At 37.2% G+C, this 10,595-nt stretch overlaps 1 pseudogene; it reads left to right on the top strand.

Annotated features, from left to right (window-relative positions):
* The first annotated feature begins 7,770 nt into the window (after nt 1–7,770).
* Nucleotides 7,771–10,595, top strand: LOC141839595 (zinc finger BED domain-containing protein RICESLEEPER 3-like; annotated as a pseudogene).

Below are 10,595 nucleotides of genomic sequence, written 5' to 3'. Positions count from 1 at the left end.
TGCACTTGAATTTTCATGTGGTCATGTGATAAAATGGTAATTGTAAATTAAGTTAGTTTTATTGTGAATTTTTGACAAATTATGAGATTGCTCAACATATATTCCAGTCAATTTTTTAAAATAATGTTTGATATGAAAATTAATCTAGATACTATTTTCCTTTAGCCAATTTAATCCAAATTGAACAATGAAAACCATTAACTTCAATAAAAGATGGAATCTGCTACTTTAGCAGTTCTACTTCAATAAAAGATGATTGAGGTCGGTGTCCTCGAGTCAAATGAAAGTTATGATGATGATGATGTTGATAATGATGATGATTTGATCAAGTATTGTGAGACCAATTCTACTTGGACTGAATGAAGAGATAAGCTTGTGGATGATATGTTCATAAGTTGGCAGTCATCAGTTAATTAAATATAATGTTGATTGTATCTTGAAATTTGAGTTTCATTTCTATATAATTGAACTATTTGATTGTATCTGAGTTTTATATATTATCCGTTTGAATAATTATGGTTTATGCATGTACAATGTTGTATTCAGATGGTTTAATTTCAGCTTTCAATGGAAAGAAAGAACCAGAAGAGGCTAAAAGTAGTAGTAGCAATGACCAAGGATGTACCAATTTCACAGCTAGTTCTATCAACTCTAGTTGAACAAGTAGAAAGTTCAATGCCAATGAAGGTTAAAAGAAAAACTCATAATACCAAACACTTGTGGACAAAATAAGAGGATGCCGCATTAGTTACTGCCTTATTGAGTTGAGTAAAGATATAACTGTCAATTTGGGTTGAACTCGTCGGGTTGGCCCGCCTCGTCAAATAATTTAAGCGGTTTAGATTGAAAATTTATCAATTGATCATCTGGTCAGCCTAAACAAACCAACCCAAGTAGGTCGCGGGTTCAGGCGGGCCAACCCATAGCGAGCTTAGGTTGGCCCGTGGGCTTGGAAAAAAATTCAATAAAAAATTTAAAATAACTAATAAGTTACAACTTACAGACTACAACTTATAATTCAACCCCTAAACCTAAATCCAATGGCTGAGATAAACATAAGTGGAAAACCCTTACTCTCTGTTTCTCTTTTGTTATATTTGAGAGGTGTCCTAAGGCAATCGTCTTATGGTTATACTATTTATTGGATAAATAGCAATTCACTATTTGAGTGCACATTCTCTATGTATTTGATTGGATCTTAAACTCATTTACTGAATGTCTGTAATATGATTCATAGCATGAGAGAATTTGTGATTGAATCACAACTAGTGAGCATCTCTACATGTGCAATTATGAATGTATTAAAATTATCCCTAGTCGATGAATTGATGAGCACGGACGTCATTGATTCTGTTGAGACTAGCACGTTTTCAACTCCTTATTTTATCAAGTAGTTGTTCTTGCTAGTTGGAGACATTGGATGTCGAGAGTTAAATATAGATACTAGTTAAAGGTAACTAGTGTTGGGTTGCAAGGGTGCAAACATAGTCCCACATCTAAAGTACATGGAAAAGATTATAGGGTTAAAAAGATGAAAAGTATCTCCATTAGTATGAGGCCTTTTGGGGAGAGCCCAAGAACAAAGTCATGAGGGCTTAGGTCCAAAGTGGACAATATCATACCATTGTGGAGATATTTTGATTCCATCGGTTCTAACAAGTGGTATCAGAGCGAGACCACTCTTCACCGGACTAACCGTCAGATAAGCCATGATCCAGATCTAACCATGTGGTTTGAACCTTAAACAAAGAAAGTGGGTGCTCCCGTGTCTGAATCAAGAGGACTAGACACCAGATGAGAAGTCCTAGTAGGTCGGGTGGACCGAGGGGGTAAAAAGTCCTAGTTGCGACTAGGTGGGAAGTCCTAGTAGGTGGGGTGGACCGAGGGGCAAAAAAAGTCCTAGTTGCGGCTAGGTGGGAAGTCCTAGTAGGTCGGGTGGACCGAGGGGCAAAAAGTCCTGGTGGGTCGAGGATTCAGACATCAAAACGACGTTGGGGGGGGGGCCTGTGGTCCTTTGTTTGAGGGGGGATTGTTGGGTTGCAAGGGTGCAAACATAGTCCCACATCTAAAGTACATGGAAAAGATCATGGGATTAAAAAGATGAAAAGTATCTCCATTGGTATGAGGCCTTTTGGGGAGAGCCCAAGAACAAAGTCATGAGGGCTTAGGCCCAAAGTGGACAATATCATACCATTGTGGAGATATTTTGATTCCATCGGTTCTAACAACTAGTTCATTGAAGTGATCTCCCATGAGACTTCATATGGTTCTATGTATATAGAAATATGTTAATAAAAATCTCAGTGCAACTTAAATGCGAGTTTCCTTTGGCTTACGGTATTCAAGTCATTTGATCATGGAGGTTTATACTTTGGTATCTTAAGCAAATATCTCCAAAGAGGTATATATCTAGAATGATTGGGTGTAAGTGGAAGTGTCCAAAGGTATTTAGATAGCCCATAAAGGATTCACCGCTCCTTGAAAAAGGAGATCTATACTTTGCGGCTACTTGTCAAGATTGTTACTTGAAGTCTTTAGCCAAAGCATTGCATATCAAGAGTATGGTACTATTAGACATATGTATAAGTAACTTGAATTCATAGGACAAGAAAGTAAGTTTGGGTTAGGTGTGACATAATCAGCCTAGTGGGGACTAACACATATAGATCATATCCTGAACTAAACATATATAATATGGTGAAAGAAACGAGATACGTCTCATTGTAGCTACTGAAGGGTTCAGAGATGGTTTCGGAATCAATCGTTGATTTTTCGATCAATTAGGAGTCATGATGACTAAATGTCATTCATGATCGTTCCTTAATTAATTGTTAATTACGGATGATCAATATAGCCAAAAATATATTGGGTCATACGCACTATAAGTTTCTCCAAAATACTTAAAATGAGTTTGAGAACTGGATTCTCAATATGAGAGAAATAAAGTCTGATTGGATCGGACAAAGGGCAAAGATGATGAGATTCACCTTATGAAGACAAAATGAACCAAATGGTTTGGTTTTGATTGAAGAAATTTTGGTAGATCGGAAGCAATGATGGGTGTCTTCTTATGAAGATGAAGTGAACTAAATGGTTTGGTTCTGATTGGAGGTGTTTTGGTAATTAAATCAAACGATTTAGTTATGAACTAAATTAGACCAATTTGGTTTGATTTTGAACCGAACTTAAGTTAATTGACAAATGAGTTTTTGATATTGAGCTAAGAGATGAGGTTCTGGATTAGATCCAAACCCAGTAAAAGATATTGTATGAGATATAACATTAAAAGAGGAATGGACGATTGAGATTGAAACTAGATCTAATCACAACCATCCATCTTTTAACCATCAATTATAGATGCTACAGTAACTCTAAAAATGGTTAAGGGGTTTTTCTTTGGTTTTCGCATGAGAATCGCAAGAAACAGGGGTTTTCTTTTCTCGCGATAACAGCTTCCCTAGTTGTTTCCTTCGACGGCGAGCAATCAAATAACCCTAAGCCAGTCGACCGTCGATCCCGATCGGGTTTTCCTTGAGTGCGTGCGCCCAGAGCCGACCGCCGGAGAAAGGGGAAAGGTTCCTCGACGTCGTATTTTCCCTTCTCTATTGGAATCGCGATTTTCTCCCTGCAAGGTCGGTGCTCCGATCGTGATTTGGTCGCCGCCTCCTTCACGAGAGAGAAGCGATCGGAAACCCTAGCATCGCGTTTTTCCTTCCTCCCTGGCTTCTCGTGATATTAGGGTTTTCCTAAGGTGGCCAACCGTATGAGAACAGAGGACATCGCGATCTTTGCCCTCCGGTGCGCCATTGGCCTTCCATGCCCGATTGTGGTTTTCCAGCCGCCTCTTCTTCTTCTCCTTGCTATAGCGACTGTCGTCGGAGGAGAGAAGATATCCAATCGGCTTCTCCCTGAGCCGCTTCTCCCGTTTCATACCAAGAGAAGAAAGGGAAAACCTAGACGACTTCTTCTCCCTAGCCCGCTTCTCCCCAAGCAGTTTCTCTCTACGTCGGTGGTCTGGTTTTCTATGGACTGTAGCCGTCAGAGAAGGAACATCGGTGAAATGTTCACCATGTTCAGCCGCCGGAGAAGGAACGTCGGTGAAACGTTCACCGTGTTCAGCCACCGGAGAAGAAAATTTGTCATTGTCTAGTTGCTGCCAAGCAACTCTAGTTGTAGGATGACCATCTGTCTTCCTCGCAGAAGCTTGTGAAGCTTTCAAAGAATTATTCCATCTTCGTTGGAAAGAATTCTGGCCATTTTCCCTATACCGACAGTCAAAGATTTGTTGGGATCATCCTAGTGCATTGCGTGTGTTTACATGTTTCACAAACGTGCGCAACAGAAATAAACTAATAATTACACCTAATTATTATAGCACACGCAAGCAAATATAGAATATAACAAGTACATGACATAGTTGGAAATTTAAAATTTTATAGAATAATAAATTATTCTTCGCATACTTGATAGATGACATTGAGCGGGTTGACATCAATCGAGTGATCCTTGTCGAAGTTCTGCCTTTACTGGTGATCTACGTCAAGCTCTCGTCTGAACGACTTCCGAAGGCACGAGTCGCATCACCGTCTTCGATACTAGCCGACGATCGACAATGATCGATTCAAGAAAACCCCTAATTTTGAAAACACGCAGCAGCACTTGTCGCGATTATTTTTTAGAGCTTTCTAACTATCACCAAGAATCGTATTTCCGATATAATTTTTGGTAGTCAACCTTTGACCGCCGATAAAGGGGCAAATAGCCAAAACGTTTCTGACGTTGATGGAACGATCTCCGAAAACTTCACAAGTTTCTATAGAAATGGTTGATAGTCGTAGACGACTGGGATTGATTAGCAATGGTCGGACAACTTGTCCAATGGCTGAAAATAATTTCTAGTGACTAGATAGCAAACTCCAATGGTGAAACAATCCGACAACAATTTCGACATTAATGTAGCAGCAACTCCGCTCCGGTAGCAATTTCGGCAGTGACTCCACTCTGATAAACAATCCGATGGTGGAACCCTAATTCGGCATGGCAGTAGTAAATAACAAAAAAAGGAGAAAATAACGATCTTCTCAGTCAACCACCGCTACCCGGCACCACCGTCAGCCACCGCAGTCAAGCATTGCCGCCCCAGCCACCCTAGCCAGGCACCGTCGTCAGCCATCGCATCCCACGATCGGGAGAAACAAAGCACTTAGGAGTAGCCTTGGCCAACGGTGTTTGCGCGGAGGAGATGCTCAAGCAGGCGAAGACTCTTCTCTCTACAGATGGTGGTTGACATGGGAGAAGAAACAGGGAAGGCAGTGCTCAATTCCGGCGATCTCCCACACGAAGGCAGGCGACTGCTCAGGAAGAAGGAAACCCCAAAGCACTAGGATTTCAGTATGATTCCTCTGTACCTCACCTCCACGCGGTCGGCGAAGCTGTATATCACGACCAGGGGTGATTCTTCTGCAAACAGACACGGTCGGGAGGGAGGAAATGGCTGAGCAGGCGGCGCGATCCCATCCTCTATTTTTCTCGCACCCAAGAGAAGCTACAAGAGTTGGATTTTTAAACCAAGATCAGAACGTGATTAGGGTTTGGGCTAAACCAGGTTTGGTTTAGACCAGTTACTGTAGCGAATTAGATTTAGATTTGGTTTAGACTTAAGTCGCTTGGTTCAATAACCAAACGACCTCCGATTTGATCCAAATTAATTTTGTTCACTTCGTCTTCATAAGACGAAGCCCCTCATCTCTTCTGTTTTACCAAAATATCTTCCATCATGAATCAAACTAAGTTGGTTCTATTTGATTCAAAATCAAATCATTTGGTTTAATAACCAAATGACATCCGATTTGAATCAAACTAATTTTATTTATTTCATCTTCATAAGTTTAAACTCATTATTTTACCTTTGTCTAGTACAACCAGACTTTATTTCTCTCGATCTGAGCATCTAATTCTTAAACTCATTTTAAGTCCTTCAGAGAATTTGTAGTGGGTGTGACCTAATAGGTTCTCGGTTATGTTGGTCGTCCACAATTAACTATTAATTATGGAACGATCATGAGTGACACCTAGTAGTACATCATGATCCCTAATTGATCAAAAAATCAGCGATTGATTTCAGAATATTTCTAAACCCTTCAGCATCTATAATGAGACATGTCTCGTTCCTTTCACCATCTTATACCCGCTTGGTTCAGGACATGGTCTATATGTGTCAGTCCCCTTTAGGCTGACTACATCACACCTAGCCCAAGCTTATTTTCTTATCTTGTAGATTCAAGTTACATGTATATGTGTCTAAGAGTATCATGCTCTTGACATATGATGTTTTGGTCAAAGACTTTCAGTAACAATCCTAACAAACGGTCGCAGGGTATACATCTCTTTTTACAAAGAATAGTGAATCTTTTGTGGGTTATTCAAACACCTTCAGGCACTTTGACTTATACTCAATCATCCCGAGTCCACATCTCCTCAGAGATGTTTGCTTAAGATGTCAAAGTATAAGCCTCCACGACCAAGGTGACTTGAATACCGCAAGTTTAAGGAAACTCGCACTGAAGCTGCATTGAGATCTTCATTGACATGTATCGAACCATATGAAGTCTCATGGCTAGGTTACTCAAATGAACTGGTTACCTTTAACCAACATCCACGTTTAACTCTCAACATCCAATGTCTCCAACAAGTGAGAACAACTGCTTGGCAAACCAAGGAGTTTAAATGTGTTAGTCTCAACAGAATTGATGATGTCCATGTTCATCAATTCATAGACTAGAGATAATTTCAATACATTCATAATTGCACGTATAGAGATGCTCACAAGTTGCAAATTCTATCATGCTATGAATCATATTGCGGATATTCAGTAAATGAGTTTAAAATCCAATCAAACACATAGAAAATATGTACTCAAATAGTGAATTGCTATTTATCCAAAAATAGTATAACCATAAGGTGATTGCCTTAAGACACCTATCAAATATAACAAAATTGACCACCGAAAACTACATCGGGATACGATTATCGGTGATAGTAAGAAAACCTCAGAAACTTATCGCGATAAGTGTTGTTGCGATATTAGAGTTTTTCTCTTGAATCGACCGTTATCAATTGTCGGCTAGTACCGAAGACGATGACATTACTCGTGGCTTATGAAGTCATCCAGACGAAAGCTTGACGTGGATCACTTGTAGAGGCAGAGCTTTAATAGAACCGCTCGATTGATGTAAATCTCATTCCATGACAGTTGTCAAGTATACCTAGAATAAATTGTTATGCTGTAAAATTTTAATTTCTAATTATGTCATGTACATGTTGTATCATGCATGCGTGTGTTGCAAATATTGTAATAATTAGTTTTAATTATTATCTTTTTTTCCACTGCGCACGTTTGTGAAACATGTAAACACATGCAACGCACCGGGCCGATCCTAACATCTTTGTCTCTCTAACTCGTACAAATAAAGCCCTAGCTTTGACCGTCCCTATCCCATTCGATCATTCCCTCCCATCTACCTCATTAGTCATCGCTTGCCTCCACACCCTCCTTGCCTCCCTGTGAATCGCACAAATTGAGAGAACAACAATCCCTGTCTCTGATCTCCAAGCACGAATCTCATTCCCACCAGTTCAGCAATCTCTTAATCTCCAAGAACGAATCCCATCAGTCCGGCAGTTCTTGATCTCCTATTTGAGGTGAGATTTTTTGCTTCCTTTACAAGTTTCATTCTATTTTCCTTCTTTTTTTCTACGTTTGTGGTTTGCATGGCCTTTTGCCCCTTGTCTTCTGCCCGTGTCCTACATGATATGTGCGTCGAGCATGGTAAGACATTAGACAAACTACCGTGCTTGTTTCTTTCTCTCCCTATACACACATAAACCCTAGTTTCTTTCTATTTGCTTGATTATCAAGCTTGGAATCGCTGCAATTAGCACCAATCTTTTCCTTAATGGTGATCAAAATGTGTTTGCCTGTAGAGTTTGCTCAATTGATTTGATGCTTAAAACTGTTGGTATTTTAAGTGTGATTGTGTGAACTAAAGTCTAAAATTTTTTTATAGGAATTTATATGTGTATACACCATGCAAATTAGATTGTTTGTTTTTAAATGTCAATTAAGATTTAATATGCTCTCAATCTGATAACCTTATGAATATAGAATGTTTTAACATTTATTTTGCAATAATATTTCATCATCTAGTTCTCTCTTTTGATGCTCAACATATCTTTGAGAAGACATGACTTTAAAAGAGCCAAGTTTTGATTTTTTTTTTTTGTTGAGATCCAAAGGGGTAACACAAAAAATAAGTTTTTATTGTTCTGCCGCTATTGACATTTTTATGTTTTATTGATTTTATATTTTTCTTTTTTATTACAGATTGATTTTGAGGTTCTACTTCTCAAAAGCAAACTATTAGTTTAAATGTTGATGAATTGGAAAGTGCTAAGCGGGATAAGGGGTCATAAAAAGTCTAGAGAAACTTCTATTAGGGTGTGTTTTAAGAAAATCACAGAGATTGATGGTATCATCAAGCTGAATGTAATGGATGTAAAAAATAGTATAAATATGAGGGTAAATATTATAGAACTTCTATGTTGTGGCATCATCTTAAAATTTACAACAACTGATTCTTGATCAAGATACGAAGATGAGATTTAAGAAAATAGACCAAAAGATTTTATGTGAGTTATTGGCTTGTGCAATCATCAAACATGATATTTATCATTTTCATTTGTCGAGTATAAAGGTATTAGAGCTTGGATGAGGTACATACATCCTGATGTTGCTTATATTTCTAGAAATACTCTTGTTTCTGATATTAACAGAATCTACTTGAGGGAAAAAGAGAAAGTTAAATATGTTTTGGTTACTATACAAAATAGAGTTTGTTTAACATCAGATTTGTAGACGGTGTGCACTAGTAAGGGTTACATTTTCTTGACTGCCCATTTTATTGATAATGACTGAAAATTGAACAGTAAAATACTTAATTTTTCTCATATGCCTCATACAAGCTCAGGAGTTGAATTAGTGGCAAAATTATTTGAATATTTGAAGGAATGGGGGTTGAGAAAAAAAATTTCCTCTTTGGCATTGGATAATGCATCTAGTAATGACAATATGCAAGTTTATTTGAAAGAGCAACTCTCTTTACATGATAACTTATTGTGTAACAGTGAGTTTTTTCATGTTTGTTATTCTGCTCATATATTGAATCTCATTGTCCGAGAAGATTTGAAAGTTGTTGTTGTTGTAGCTTTGAATAAAATTAGAGAGTCGGTCAAGTATATTAAAGGTTCAGAGACTAGGATGAAGAAGTTTGGAGAATATGTACAAGCAGTTAATTAGTAAAATTGATAGTTTTTTCTTCTCTTCAATTCAATGACAATAATTACAAATATTGTCCTTCAAGTGAAGTGTGGGAAAGAGGAGAGAAAATTTGTGAGTTCCTTGAGCCATTTTATGACACTACTAATTTGATCTCTGGTTCTTCTTATCCTACATCAAATTTGTATTTTATACAAGAATGAAGTTCTATTAAGGGAAAACTTATCAAATGAAGACAAGTGATCAGTTATATGTGTAAAAGAATGATGGAGAAGTTTGATAAGTATTGGACTCAATATGGCATGGTGCTTGCATTTGGGGTTATTCTTTTCCCATGAATAAAGCTATCAATGTTGGAGTTTTTTATTCAAAGGTTGAAAGTGATTCTCTTAAATGTCAAAAGAAGATGGAATTTGTAAAGATAAAATTGTATAAGCTTTTTGACCTGTATTCAAATCCTAACAAGTTCATCACAGCTACATTCTTCTTCTATCACATATACACATCCTCAAAGTGGAGGAGGAATTAAAGGAAAGAGCAAAAAAATCTTTGATGTAAGTACTTTAATTTTTTTTTTCTTGTATTCTCTAATTGGTTTATATTTTTTTGTTACTACTATTCCAATTAATATAGGAAATAATGGCATATGACAGTCAAACAATTACAAGTGTTGGAAAATCTCAATTGGATCTCTATTTGGAGGAGCCAAAATTTGAATTTGCATATTATCAAGATTTAGATGTTTTGGAGCATTAAAAGAATCAAAAGCATCGATACCCAACCCTTACACTAATGGCATGTGATGTTTTAGCTATTCTTATAACTATTGTTGCATCATAATCAACTTTTTCCATTAGTGCTCATGTGTTTACCAAGTATAGAAGTTGCATCCTTCGTAAAAAAGTGCAAGCTCTTATTTGCACTCGCAATTGGTTACATGGTTATACTATTGGTAATTTTGTTTACTTTAGTTATGTTCTTGACTTATTGATATATTAGTTTATTATGATTTTATTTTTAACTATCTCCATCTTTGTTTGTATATTTATATGTAGATAAAGGTAATGAAGACAATGCGAGTATCAAAATAACATTGTCCAAGCAAGGATCAAATACTCTAGAAGAGGATATTAATGAAGAGAAAGGAGATGAAGAAGAATTAGTAGAATTTGATATGAATGATGTCATGATTGATGAAATTTAAAAAATATTGTATTATTTGTTTAGTTTTATAGACTTTATTGAACTATTTGATTATGTA

This window comes from Curcuma longa, chromosome 11 (genome assembly GCF_044706935.1).
Source record: "Curcuma longa cultivar G26 ecotype Majalengka, Jawa Barat chromosome 11, ITB_CL_G26_1.1, whole genome shotgun sequence".
NCBI lineage: Eukaryota > Viridiplantae > Streptophyta > Magnoliopsida > Zingiberales > Zingiberaceae > Curcuma > Curcuma longa.
This window is presented reverse-complemented; position numbering and strand designations above follow the sequence as displayed.